Below are 15,200 nucleotides of genomic sequence, written 5' to 3'. Positions count from 1 at the left end.
AGGCTCACACCCTATTCAAACACAGACAGGATTTGTGAAAGAAAAGACAATGGGGAGGCTTTTCCATTTTGACTTTACAGAGAGTCAGTTTAGGAATCAAAATGGTTCCAGGTTGGCCTTCCTGTGCTGATCTATGTATGTGCTTGGTTGGTACACTTATGAACATTACCATATATCTAAGACCATTAAATTCCTATTACAAAGGGCAAACAGCAGAGATGTTTTTATGATACTGTATAGGGTAAAATGTGGGCTGGGCAATGTAACTGTTAGGTGGATTTGTAGCTTCTTGATTGACCAAATCCAAAGAGTGCTGGAAAAAAGCGACTAGTGGGGTGCCACAGAGTTTTGTCCTGAAGCCGTTGTAGTTCAGCATCTTTATAAAGGACCTGGACTTCCAGAGGCGGCGTGAAACGGCAATGGCGGTCCTCTTTGCGCTGTGAAGAGGGGCCCCGCAGAAAAGGGTCGTCCGCTACGGCAAAGCGGAGACCCATTAAGAAAAACCACAGGCAGAGTGAGCCTTTGGCCGTGAGACTCGGCGGGCACCAGAAGCCCCCCCAGAAACGAGGAAGGAACCCCGTAAGGGGCTCCGGAGCGTGGAAGGGGGAGCGGTGCTGTGAGTTCATCGCTCTTTCTGCGGAAGTGAAGCCGTGCGGCTGCTGCCGATGAGCGCCGACCTTTTTTCCTGGAACATCAGACTTCAAACTACAAACCCGTGAGTAGGGGATCCTAAAAATTTGGGACTAAAGTGATTGAAATTCGGCTAAAAGCGGGAGACGTAACCAGGAAGTTCGTCTCCTGATTGTGCTTAAAGGATCAAAGCAAAGACTTTGACAAGCTGGAAGCATTCAAAAAGGGCTGTAAAAAGCGTGGATTTTCGCGCAATAATTGAACTTTGTTTTTAATAATAATTGAAAAGAGATAATTTTGCTTTAATTTTACTGGCTTTTGATTGGACCTTTCCTCTCCTTTGTGGATTTATAAACTGAGAAGCCCAAAGTCACGGACTGCCGGGGCAACAAAGAGCTGTCAAATTGCTGAAATGTTTTTAATTCTGAAAGTGCTACATTTGAGCACTACAGTTTAGTTACAAACTGGGGAACTGTATCTTGCACATCTTCAAAGACTTTGTTTCAACATTGAGGAAGCTCTATAAACCAAAAGGAATTTGAAGGTTCTCTTTAAATCTGTCTTTAACTGCTGGGATTTTAATGGCGGAACAGTCCTTTCTTTCTGCTGAAGTACAAATGTACTCCCCCTAGAGGACTTTGGATTTATAATTTTCTGGGAACTGTATTTTGTTTTGACTCTTTGCTGCCTTGTTGTTTACTCTTTGGAACTGTCTTTCCCACAGGACTGTATATAACTTAACCTTGGCACGTAGTCAGGATTGGAATGAGTGGCACAGGGAAAGCAAGATTGGCTAAAACGAAAGCTAAACAACTAGTACAAACAACTTTGACTTCTCAGCCACGCAGATCTTCTGTCCCAGCTGTTCTAGTACAAGAAGAGGTAGTTGCGCAAACTGCACCAAAGGATATGGCATCTGGAGAATCTGAAACAGTTTTAAATCAAATTTTGGAACAACTGGCAATTTTAAATAAAAAGGCGGATGAGCATTCGTCCAAAATTGACCAAGCAACAGCCACTATTAGCAAACTGACTGATCAAGTTGCTCAACACACACAAGCAATTGGGAATATTCAGGAAGCAACTGTGGAAAATTGTAAATTGGCTGAGGAAGCCAATCAGAAAGCAGAGGCAGCCAATCAGAAAGTTGACGCATTAAAAGTGGAGGTAAAGCCCTTGCACAAACAGATCAATGAACAGCAGGTCTACCTGGCTATGACGGAACTGAAGAATAGGGAAAATAATCTTAGGTTGAGAGCTATCCCAGAACTTGAACAGGGAGATCTGATTGGTTATTTGACATCAGAAATTACAAAGTTCTGGGGTATAGAAGAAGATAAGGACTTTAAAATTGTAACTGCTTTTAGATTGGGAAGAGTGGTGAGGAAGGACAGATCCAGAGACTGTCTGATCATCTTGAGATCTAAGCAAGAGAGAGATAAAATACTAGGCCTTCATTTTGGAAAATCACTTGTTATCCAAGGCATCAAGGCAGAAATCTACAAAGACATCCCGAAACAACTTTTGGACCTTAGAGATACATTATATAGAATTAACAAGACTACTGAGAAGCAACTCAATTCCCTTTAGGTGGGAGTTCCCTCAAGGACTATCCTTCAACTTCAAAGGAAAGAAAGTTAAAATCAAAACAGCAGAAGATCAACAAAAGTTTTTGAACGACCACGAAGAGGACCTACAGAAAGGAACAACAGGATCTTGGCCACCACCTCCACCTATACCTACACCTGCACCTACACCCTCGGGACCAGAGGACCAAAAGAAAGAGATGCCACCACAGGACTAACAGACTGATCCAGGATGTCTCTGCAGCTTCTTAGTTGGAATATAAATGGCGGAAATTCCCCAGAAAAAAGAAGAAGAATTTTTCATATATTGAAAAAAGAACAATTGGACATTATTTGCTTGCAGGAAACACATGTGACTAGGCTTCACAGAAAAGTGTTAATTAATAAAAGACTAGGCCAAGAATTTATTTCATCGGACAAAGTTAAGAAAAGAGGAGTGGTGATTTATGCAAAGGAGAGCCTGTCACCAAAACTCTTATTTAAAGACGAGCAAGGAAGAATTTTGGCAATTGAAATACAGGTCCAAGGAGAAAAGTTTTTAATATTAGGAATTTATGCGCCGAATGAGGGGAAATCAGAATTTTACAGGAAACTGCATGAGACAATTCTGGATTATCTGGACTATACCAACATCATTATGATGGGAGATATGAATGGGGTGGTCTCTACAAATATGGATAAGTCACAAAATCAAAATTTAACAAATGACGGCAGACTACCTAAAACTTTCTTTGAACTAACTGACAATACGGATTTGATTGATATATGGAGGACAAAGAACCCCTTAGGCAGAGAAGGAACTTTCTTTTCTGAAGCCCACCTGTCATGGACAAGAATCGACCAAATATGGATAACTAGAGGACTGGCACCCAAGACTAGAAAAGTGGAAATCTGCCCAAAAACCTGCTCCGACCATAATGCTATGAAAGTGGAAATGAGACTTATTCCAACCGGTTCCTTCAGATGGAAAATGAATGACACCCTATTAAGAGATCAGGAGATTGTCAAGAAGGCCCAAAAAACTTTAAAAGACTATTTTGAAATAAATTTGAATACTACGGTGGAAAAAAGAATAATCTGGGACGCAAGTAAAGCAGTTATGAGAGGCTTTTTGATACAACAGAACACAATAAAGAAAAGACTTTGGAATGAAAAAAAGGATAAGATTTTAGACAAGATAAGAGATGGTGAGAAAAAATTGAGATCAAAACCTAAATCACAGGAGGTTCTGAGAGAAATTAAATTTTACCAAGCACAATACGCTAAATTGATAAATCAAGAAGTTGAGTGGAAAATTAAACAGATGAAACAAAGATCATTTGAATCAGCGAATAAGTGTGGGAAACTGCTTGCATGGCAGTTGAAAAAGAGACAAAAATTGAACACGGTTATCAATTTAGAGATTGAAGGGAGGAATATCCAGAAACCAGAGGAAATTAGAAAGTGCTTCCAGAGATATTTCAAACAACTTTATATGCAAGGGCCGCAGGAAGAGACTGAGATAGACCATTTCCTAAAAATTAATGGACTACCAAAATTATCCCAGGAAAAGAGAACAATCCTAAATGATAAAATAACGCAACAAGAAATTGAGGGTGCCATTCAGAATATGCAACTAGGCAAATCTCCAGGACCTGATGGTCTTACCTCCAAGTATTACAAGACATTGAAAGATTTTTTGACACAACCACTAATGGAGGTCTGTAACCAGATCATGGAGGGGAAGAAGAGTAGTTTGGATTTGATATCCCGCCTTTCACTCCCTTTAAGGAGTCTCAAAGCGGCTAACATTCTCCTTTCCCTTCCTCCCCCACAACAAACACTCTGTGAGGTGAGTGGGGCTGAGAGACTTCAAAGAAGTGTGACTGGCCCAAGGTCACCCAGCAGCTGCATGTGGAGGAGCGGAGACGCGAACCCGGTTCCCCAGATTACGAGACTACTGCTCTTAACCACTACACCACACTGGCTCTCAAGAAGGCACCAGAATCGTGGAAAGAAGCTTTCATCACATTGATACCTAAAGTGGAATCTGAAAAGACTCAACTTAAGAACTACCGTCCCATCTCACTCCTAAATGTGGATTATAAAATCTTTGCGGATATTTTGGCAAGTAGATTTAAAAAAGTGCTAAATGAAGTAATTCATAAAGATCAGGCAGGCTTTCTTCCAGGTAGACATTTGTTTGATAATACTAGGAACATTATAGACATTTTGGAACTTTTGCAAACTAATATTAACACAAAAGCAGTGTTAATTTTTATTGATGCGGAGAAGGCCTTTGACAACATTTCTTGGAGGTTTATGAAGAAAAACTTGGAAGGGATGGGAGTGGGACGGGGGTTTGAAAATGGAATAGAGGCAGTTTACTCAGAGCAAAAAGCTAAATTGATAGTTAACAATGTGGTGACAGAAGAGTTTAAAATTGAAAAAGGAACACAACAAGGTTGCCCCTTATCCCCTCTGTTATTTATTTCAGTCCTAGAGGTGCTTTTGAACATGATTAGGGAGGACCGGTTGGTGCAAGGAATACAGGTCGGAGTGAAACAGTATAAATTGAAAGCTTTTGCAGATGACTTGGTAATAACATTACAGGAGCCAGAATCTAGTACGAAAAGAGTTTTGGAACTGATATATGAGTTTGGTCGGGTGGCGGGATTCAAATTGAATAAGCAAAAAACTAAGGTTTTGGTAAAAAATCTGACATCTTTGGAAGCAGAAAGGTTTCAGAATGAGACAGAGTTAAATGTGGTTAAAAAAGTGAAGTACCTAGGGGTTAATTTGACTGCTAAAAATTTGAATTTATTTAAAGATAATTATGAAAAATGCTGGTCAGAAATTAAAAAGGATTTAGAAATTTGGTCAAGATTGAAACTTTCCTTGCTGGGTCGAATTGCAGCTATAAAGATGAATGTATTGCCAAAGATGTTGTTTTTGTTTCAAACTCTACAGATTGTGGACAGAGTGGAATGTTTTGGAAAATGGCAGAAAGATATTTCTAAATTTATCTGGCAGGGCAAAAAGCCCCGAATAAAATTTAAAATATTAACTGATGCAAAAGAAAGAGGGGGGTTTGCCCTGCCAGATTTAAAGTTATATTATGAAGCTGCAGCTTTCTGCTGGATGAAAGATTGGTTACTTCTTGAGAACACTGATGTCCTAGATCTGGAAGGGTTTAATAATGCTTTTGGTTGGCATGCATACTTGTGGTATGACAAGGTAAAGATTCATAAAATGTTCAAAAACCATATTGTCAGAAAAGCAATATTTATTTTCTGCACAAAATATAAAGACTTACTAGAAAGTAAGATCCCGAGATGGCTATCACCAATGGAGGCTAAGGCCCGGAAAAGACTCAATATGGAGGCCTGTTGGCCGAAATATTGGGAAATAATAGAAAAAATTGGAGACAAATGGAGGTTGCAGAGCTTGGAGAAATTAAAGAATAAGGTGCAAGATTGGTTACACTACGCTCAAATTCAAGAGGTTTTTATATTGGATAAAAAGATAGGATTCCAGGTGGAGAAGTCGAAATTAGAGACAGAACTGTTGGAACCAAAGACTAAGGTACTTTCGAGAATGTATAACTTGCTGCTTAAATGGAACACACAGGATGAGACTGTTAAATCAGCCATGATAAAATGGGCTCAGGATATTGGGTATAACATTATGTTTGAGGACTGGGAAAGGTTATGGACCACCGGAATAAAATTCACGGCATGTAATGCCTTGAAGGAGAATATTATGAAAATGATATATAGGTGGTACATGACCCCAGTCAAGCTTGCAAAAATATATCACCTGTCTGATAATAAATGTTGGAAATGTAGAGAGGCTGAGGGGACATTCTTTCACCTCTGGTGGACATGCCCAAAAGTGAGGGTCTTCTGGGAAATGATCTATAATGAACTAAAAAAGGTATTTAAATATACCTTCGTTAAGAAACCGGAGGCCTTCCTCTTGGGCATTGTCGGCCAGAAAGTGTCAAAGAAGGACAGAAGTTTCTTTATGTATGTGACAACAGCAGCAAGAATACTTATTGCAAAGTATTGGAAGACACAAGACTTGCCCACACTGGAAGAGTGGCAGACGCAATTGATGGATTATATGGAATTGGCTGAAATGACTGGCAGAATCCGAGACTTGGGAGAAGAAACAACGGAAGAGGACTGGAAGAAGTTTAAGGACTATTTACAAAAACAATATAAGTTGTATGAATGTTAAGTATCTGCACGATTTAGAAAATCTCAGTTCCAGCAAATAGATTTTGTAAAATAGAAAATTAAGTTATAAGTAAGAAAAGGTCGAAATTTAAGGCAACAATATGTTTAAATTTAAGGTATGAGTAAATGATAAAAATTACCTTAAATTTAGAAGTATAATATTTGGAAAGTACAAAATAAGGTATGAAACAAGGTAATAATTTGCTGATATTTTTAATATAAATAATGCAGGGTAAAGGAGATGTGAGGAAGTCCAGTTAGTTATATATAAAAAAATTGTATTGAATGGTTGGTTTTTTTCTTTTCCTTTTTTCTTTTTTATTTCCTTTTTTTCTATATGGTTTTTTGGTGTATTTGTTCTGGCTTTTTTGTGTACTATTTTTTGGTGAAGGGATCTTGTATGTATATTGTGTACTATGAAAATTTAATAAAATATTTAAATATATATATATATATAAAGGACCTGGACTGAGGAATTGAGGGGATTACCTTTACCTTTAATCAAATCTGCAGATGATAGCAAAGTGGGAGGGGTAGCCAATGCCACAGAAAACCAGATTGGAGAATTGGGCCCAAACTAACAAAATGAATTTCAATAGGGACAAATGTAAGGTTCTGTACTTAGCCAAGAAGAACCAGCTGCACAAATATAAGATGGGGAATACCTGGCTTGCCAGTAGTACATGTGAAAAGGATCTAGGGGTCTTAGACTACAAGCTGAACACGAGTCAACAGTGTGGTGCAGCACGGGGGAAACCTACTGCTATTCAAGGCTGCATCAACAGAAGTATATTGTCATCTTCAAATATCTTATGGACGGTCACGTGGAAGAGGGAACAAGGAGATTCTGACTAAGGAAGAACTTTCTAACAGAGCTGTCCAACAGCAGAACAGCTGGGCATGTTTAGCCTGGAGAAGAGGAGGTTAAGGGGTGATATGATAGCCATGTTCAAACATATAAAAGGATGTCACATAGAGGAGGGAGAAAGGTTGTTTTCTGCTGCTCCAGAGAAGCGGACACGGAGCAATGGATCCAAACTACAAGAAAGAAGATTCCACCTAAACATTAGGAAGAACTTCCTGACAGTAAGAGCTGTTCGACAGTGGAATTTGCTGCCAAGGAGTGTGGTGGAGTCTCCTTCTTTGGAGGTCTTTAAGCAGAGGCTTGACAACCATATGTCAGGAGTGCTCTGATGGTGTTTCCTGCTTGGCAGGGGGTTGGACTCGATGGCCCTTGTGGTCTCTTCCAACTCTATGATTCTATGATTCTAAACTCCAACAAAAGGTGGTTGTTAAGTTGTGGGTGGACATATCAGACAACACAGCTCTTGTTTATTTACAGGCCAGAATAGAACTGAACTGAAGGGTTCAGCCAGCCTGCTTATATAGAACTCCACTAGAAGGCAACAGTAACCATTTTCTGTAACTATCCAATCACTGAATGTCACTTTCAATCCCTTATTTGCATATGTGGACCTGAATGAAAACTATCTACAGTATCCCCCTGCTGGCCCAGGGTGAGAACTTCAGTACATAACAGTGGTGGCCTCTCCCATTTACCCTCTAACACAGAACAACTTTGTTCAAGAAATACATCAAGAAACTTGCCTGGTTAATTTAGGGTTGCCATATGCCTGGAATTTCCCGAACATAATTGGAATACTGCAGTCGGAAGCAGTGTCCATGTGGAAATCACACACACACAAAAATGTCCGGGAAAATCCGGATATATACGTCAGCATGTGTCAGCATGCTCCCCCCCCCCCAAAAGCTCAAAAACTTCAAAAACAAACCACAACCATTTCAAGAGCTCAACAACCTCAGGTATTAAAAGGGACTCAGGCATTATGCAGGCTAACCTCACTCCCTGTAAACTTACACCAGTATTTGTATTATTATTATTAATTTATACTCGTCTTTTTCCCTGAAGGGACTCAAGGTCTGCATGCTGCTCAGCCCTCTGAAAGCTCAAGGGAAACGAGGTTTCCACTCCTTCTACCTTCTGTAAGGCACATTGGGCTGTTTTTGACAGGTGGTAGAAACAACAGCAGCCTTGATGAGATGTCTCAAATGTGGGACCCAGATGTTTCTGGTGGGTGTTGCAGGCTAATGGTAAAGGACCCCTGGACAGTTAAGCCCGGTAAAAGGTGACTATGTGGTGTGGCTCTCATCTCACTTTTCAGGCTGAGGGAGCCGGTGTTTGTCCACAGACAGTTTTCTGGGTGATGTGGCCAGCATGACTAAACCACTTCTGGCGCAATGGAACACCGTGATGGAAACCAGAGTGCACAAAAACACAGTTTACCTTCCTGCTGCAGCGATACCCTATTTATCTACTTGCGCTGGTATGCTTTTGAACTGCTAGGTTGGCAGAAGCTGGGACAGAGCAACGGGAGTTCAGCACATTGCATGGATTTGAACTGCCAACCTTCTGATCAGCAAGCCCAAGAGGCTCAGTGGTTTAGACCTCAGTGCCACCCACATCCCTAGGGACTGTAGGACACAAGATGGAAGCTGATGGTAGAAGCAATGGTGGATGGGCTGGTAGAAGCATCCAGAGGCAGCGGCAGGTGAAACAGAGCCCTCATGTCCTTATTTTGCAGGCACAGTCCCGGATTTTCAGGAGCCATCCCAGTTTCTGATTTGATCCCAGAATGTCACGCTTTTCCTTAGGACATTACTTTTTTCATTGGAGAAATGTTGAGGGTTATGACAGGGTGTAGAAATGGTAAAGGATCCCTGGACAGTTACGTTCAGTCAAAGGTGACTATGGGGTTGCAGCGCTCATCTCGCTTCAGGCCAAGGGAGCCAGTGTTTGTCCACAGACAGCTTTCTGGGTCATGTGGCCAGCATGACTAAACTGCTTCTGGCACAATGGAACACTGTGATGGAAACCAGAGCAGCGCACGGAAACGCCATTTACCTTCCCGCTGCACTGGTACCTATTTATCTACTTGCACCGGCGTGCTTTCGAATTGCTAGGTTGGCAGGAGCTGGGACAGAGCAATGGGAGCTCATCCCATCATGCGGATTCGAGGCTCAGTGGTTTAGACCACAGTGCCACCCGCATATGATAGCGCATACCTATTTTCAAGAGAGAAATGTTGGAGGGTATGGTGAAATGATGGTTGAGGGTGGTTAAAAAAAAAGAAATAGTGGTACTGATAAGTCCCTCCTTCTGATCCTCCAACTGGGACAAGGGTCTATCTCAGCCTTCCCCAACCTTGGCCCTCCAGGTGTTTTTGGCCTAAAACTCCCATGATCCCTAACTAGCAGGACCAGTGGTCAGGGATGAGGGGAACTGTAGTCTCAAAACATCTGGAGGGCCCGAGGTTGGGGGAGCCTGTTCTATCTCTTCATATCCACTTCTCTCCTTGCTGAGTGCAACAAGGACTGCTGAGTGAATACGCCGTCTATGTCAGGCCACCATAACTTGTGACCTACCAAATTGGATGAAGCAGACAGCAAAATCTGAAGGGTTTGCTGAGTCCCTGGCAACGTATAGCTGGCAGGCTGTATTTAGCAGGGAGGATCTGCAGATCTCACCTGTGATTTTAAAGTTACCTATTCTGTGGTTGTTGCTGCCATTTGTCAGATTAAATCTATGAAGAGCCATATCCTCTAGATGGCACCTTTGTGTAACAGATACAGTCAAGGGAATTGTAATGGTTCTAGGGGGTTGCTCATGCGTAAGTTGCCGCCACTCTTGGCTTGGTTGCCTGGTTGAACCCTTTCTGTCTGGACAGCCCTTCACTGCGTGGCTGTGTCAGTCGCTGGCAGAATCCGTCAGTGGGCGTTTCTTAAACTTCTTCCAGCAAAGAAGTTCTTTGACGCCAAGTCTCCTCCTACTCTCCCTGCGCAGAAGTCTTCTGCGCAGGGAGGGTGTGGGCAGCGGAGGACCCGTGCTCTCCCCACTAGTCTCCGGTGAAGAGTCCTGGAGCCTTTTCTCCGATTCCCCCATCTGCCCCCCTTCTCTCCTGGTGTTACGTTGATTTCCTTCCCCAGCAGCTGGGCCACCTCTCTCCCTGCTGGGACCCTCTCCGGCATCGCTCTGGAGCCTTCCCTCCACCTCTGTCTCTGATGGCAGTTCCCTGACAGGAATGTTCAGTTTGCAGCTTTTTATTAGACATTTGGTGTTGCAGCATTCTCTGTCCTGAGCCAACACCAACAATACTCCCTAACCGGGGCATTAAAACAGCCTACTTGGATTTAGCGGATCATGAAGCCCACCAACAGTTCCTCAGTCATCCAGCTCAGGAGCAGGGGGGCAACATGTAAGTACGAGAATCTCCTTGCTTTTTTTAATTAAAAAAAAAAATTGTATTGGTTTTTAAACAAATGCAAGTACAATGACTATTAAACACTTGCAGTTTCTAACCCAGCCTTTTCTAGGGCAGGTGTGATGATGAAGAAACCTATTTGCAGTTTCCTTCCAAGACTTTCCCATATTTCCAGCTAACTTGAGGCAAGGTTTGGTTAACCTCTACAAGGAGTCAAAATTGGTCGTTTTCCCATGCAAGGAGAGCAATTAGCTGGGCACCCGGTTTAGTTCTCCAGCCTCGTTTCAAGCTGCTTTGTAGACTGGTCATCTCTCACCTTGAGCTCTTGGGAAGAAAACTGGGAGCTCAATGTAATAAATAAAGAAATAGTAGTGCCTGAATCTGTTTTCAGTTCTTGAGCCCTTTGCAGATGCAGTTTCTTGGAAGACTCCAGAGTGCTCTCCCTCCCTGTCCCTGGCCTGGAACTATTAAAACAAAGGAAATACATATTTATAGGTCGGGGGAAATCAAAGCAATTAAGCCTTTAAAAAAATATTCAGGGTACTGTTTGCAAGCTTTCAAATTCTCCTGAACTCTTCATCAGACTGGATGGTTTAACAACAACAACAACAACAACAACAACCAGCAAAAGGGGAAGATGGCTGCTGGTAAAGCTGCCTGTACATATTGTAAGGCTATGCACACACTAACCCGTTTGTAACACAAACATGCAGTTTTTCTCAATCTGGAATCCTTCCTGTGTGTCCTCAGCAACCTGCTTTCAATCTTGATTCAGGGCTCATCCACACTTCTGCTTCTCCTGTGCCTAGAGGAAGCACAAGTCCCAAGTGGTTTTCTACTCGACTCGCACTCTCTAGGCATGGATCCGAGCGGTTTCCCCTTTGCCTTGCTTCTTTGCCAAGGAAAACATGCTCTTTCGTTTTAAATGGGAAACCTGATTGCTGTTAGCTCCGACTGAGCACTAAAGAGCAGCTTTCCAGGGGGCAGGGAAGCAGCGGGACAAGATGACAGCACTCCGAAGACTGTGGGGCAGAGGCATGGGGCCAGGAGAGTGACGCAGGAGAAGGGGCCAGTGATGGGGGGGGGGTTGATGCCGCCCACAAGGCAGGAACCAGGGGAAGGGGCAGAGTAAGGGCAGTCTGAGACAGAGGAAGAAGAGATGGTTCAGCTGACAGATGGCTCAGTAGACTCCTCGCCTTTCACTGCCCCACTTGTCTATGAGAACCAGAAGGGGCTTGAAGCGGGAAGAGCAGTGGTGCCTTCCGTGCAGGAGGTCTCAGGTTATGGGTGCACAACCCATCAGGGTCTCTCTGTTGCTGCAACTGCTCTGCACAGCCTAGACCTGTGGACAGCTGCCCAGAGGCTGGAAGATAGTAGAAGATAGCTACCAAATCTCCTCTCAGTCTCCTCTTAGCCAAGCTAAACATACCCAACGTCCTCAGCCGTTCATCATAAGGCTTGGTTTCCAGACCCTTGATCTTCCTGATCATCCTCCTCTGCACACGTCCCAGCTTCCTTCTCAAATTGTGGCTCCCAGAACTGGACACAGTAGTCCGGGGGGGGTGTCTGACCAAGGCAGAGGTAATACTCCCTTGATCTAGACAGTAGGCATCTGCTGATGCAGCCTAGAATCACATTACCTTTTTTTTTACTGCTGCATCCCTCTGTAGATCCTTTCCCCATGTACTACTAGCAACTCAGGTGTTCCCCATCTTATATTTGTGCATTAAATATACTCAGTGTCGCAAAGTGATTTCATGCTCTTATTCAGCTCATAGTGGTGAGGAGGAATGAATGAAAGTCCCCTCAAAGTATCTGCTTTATATACATTATTTACACAATGGGCTGCACATGATTGGCTAATTCCGGAATTCTACTGTAAGCCAATCAGGTTGTGGATTCACTTCTATCTGGAGCATGATTGGGTGGTTCCTGCCAACCAATCATACTGCTGCATTGTTCTAGGACCAATCAGACTGCTGCATTCTGAATCCTATTGTTCTAGGACCAGTCAGACTGCTGCCTTTTGGATCCTATTGTTCTAGGACCAATCAGACTGCTGCAGTTTGGATCCTATTCGACTCAGTACATAACAGTGCAGCTGGTTCTTGCTGCCTAAGTGCAGAACCTGCCATTTGTCCCTATTGAAATTCATTTTCTTTGTTTGGGCCCAGTCCTCCAATCTGTCAAGGTCGTCTTGACTCTTGATTCTGTCTTCCGTGTAATAGTTCCCATGGTGAGAAAGTTTCAGCCTCTTTTGTTGCTGAGCCTATTGTTAAAGAACAGAATCATAGAATTGTAGAGGTGGCATGGACCCTGAAGGTCATCTACTCCCATCCTCTGCAGTGCAAGAATCTCAGTCCCCCATCCAATTGGAAACCATACTGGACCCTCCTTAAGCTGTGCAAATGTGTCGCAGTTTTACTGCTGCACCACTGGGAGAACTCTGCAATGATTGTTATTATGCATTGTTGAGGTTTCGTTATATGGAGGAAGCTGAGGTTACCTGGGAGCGCCTTAGGGACGTCTTACCCATAGAGGCTAGTGGCGCGGGGCGCCAAGTTCTGGAGGGCGCCAGGGAAGAGGCGGAGGCCTCCCGGCATCAGCTCGCCGCCCTCACCCGTCTCCGCCATGCCGCGCTGAAACAGTGTCGCGCCCAGAGCCTCCATCTGCCGTGGCCACCGCGGCATGAAGCGGCCAGCTGAGCCGGAAGGCACCAAGTCCAGCCTCCACCTGAATTGCCCAGTCAGTTAAGCTTCCACTAGAGGAATATGTAGAAAACCTGCTACTTGGGATAAAGCATCTCCAGCTGCATTTCTTATGGAAACAACCAGGCCTTTATCTTATAAAAGATAAAGAATTCAAAAGCTTGCTTACAATTTTGTGACATTTTGGTTGGGCAAATAAAGGCCTTGCTTGCTCTAATGTGGATTTTGGAAATTTTCTTGTTCATTTTGCTTTTTGATAATAAATTTATCCTTAGCATTTAATGTGCCACAGGGAAAGTAATTTTTGCTGCAAAATACTAACACGCTACCGCTCTGAAAGTTGTCACAAACTACCTTGTTATTTGGCTTGTTGAGAATGTCTTTTTCTTTTTAAAGAGAATTCCAAAACTATGGTCCCACCCAGTTTATTTATATCAGCATACTTTGTAACGAAGGTTTGCATTCAATTTAAACATATTGGCAGACCACCTTGCAAAAATATGGGAATTAGGAAGAGAAGACTAACAACTGTTTAATAGCTGGAAACAGTGCTTTTTTGGGGGGGTGCAGGGGTACGCATACCCCAGTGCCGGATTTACATATAAGCTAAGCAAGCTATAGCTTAGGGCCCCACTCTCTTGGAGGGGGGGCCAAAAAAAATTAAAGGAGAAAAACTGGATGTACATTTCCAAAACATAAGATAAAAAACAAATAAAATAAAACCTACATACAACAACAGTGTTTTGTGTTGTGTAGGCTCCTATTTGTTATGTGCAAATGACTTTAGATACCTATTAGGTCCATAAATTACCATATGGCATATATTCAACATATGAAACAGCAGCAATTTGTTGTTGACAAAGGACAGCTGGACATATAAAGGGCCCCATTACCTTCAGTAGTTTAGGGCCTGATCAAACCTAAATCCGGCCCTGTGCATACTCCTAAACAGTTTGTGAATCATTTCACTTTTGTCCATTTACTGTATTTATTTTTCCTGATTTGAACTATGAAACGGTGATTTTCTTGAGTCAAAATGAGAATACCCCTAAACATTACAGTGGTACCTCGGGTTATGAACTTAATTCGTTCTGGAAGTCCATTCTTAGCCTGAAACTGTTCTTAACCTGAGGTGTGCTTTTGTTAATGGGGCCTCCCGGTGCCACCATGCCACCACCGCACCCGGAGCAACTACTTCCAGTTACCTTGGGTTACAGTGGTACCTCGGGTTACAGACGCTTGAGGTTACAGACTCTGCTAACCCAGAAATAGTACCTCGGGTTAAGAACTTTGCTTCAGGATGAGAACGGAAATAGTGCAGCAGCAGTGGGAGGCCCCATTAGCTAAAGTGGTGCCTCAGGTTAAGAACAGTTTCAGGTTAAGAACGGACGTCCAGAGCGAATTAAGTTCGTAACCCAAGGTACCACTGTATTTTATTTTATTTTTAGAAAAGAAAACACTGGCTGGAAGGGATTCCTTTCTCTCTGTTTCAGACAGCCCTTGATTTACTTTGCAAAATGTTCCCTCTGAAGTTTTTGACAAGGGTGGGACATGAGTGCCCTCCTTGTGAGAAGCAGATTACAAAGACTGCGTAGCAGACCTAAATACAGACAATGTATTTAAGAACAGGAATGTCTGGTCACTATATCAAATTTGCAGGGTGCTGCAGAGATCTGCCCTGCTTTGGGTGCAGCCTTTTTATCTAAACCAATAGAAATGCAACTCATGCTCCTCTGCTCATTGGTCTTTACGTTGGGGGGGGGGGGAGAGAGAAAC

Source organism: Podarcis cretensis (assembly GCF_951804945.1).
Source record: "Podarcis cretensis genome assembly, chromosome: 9".
In the NCBI taxonomy this organism is placed as follows: Eukaryota; Metazoa; Chordata; class Lepidosauria; order Squamata; family Lacertidae; genus Podarcis; species Podarcis cretensis.
This window is presented reverse-complemented; position numbering follows the sequence as displayed.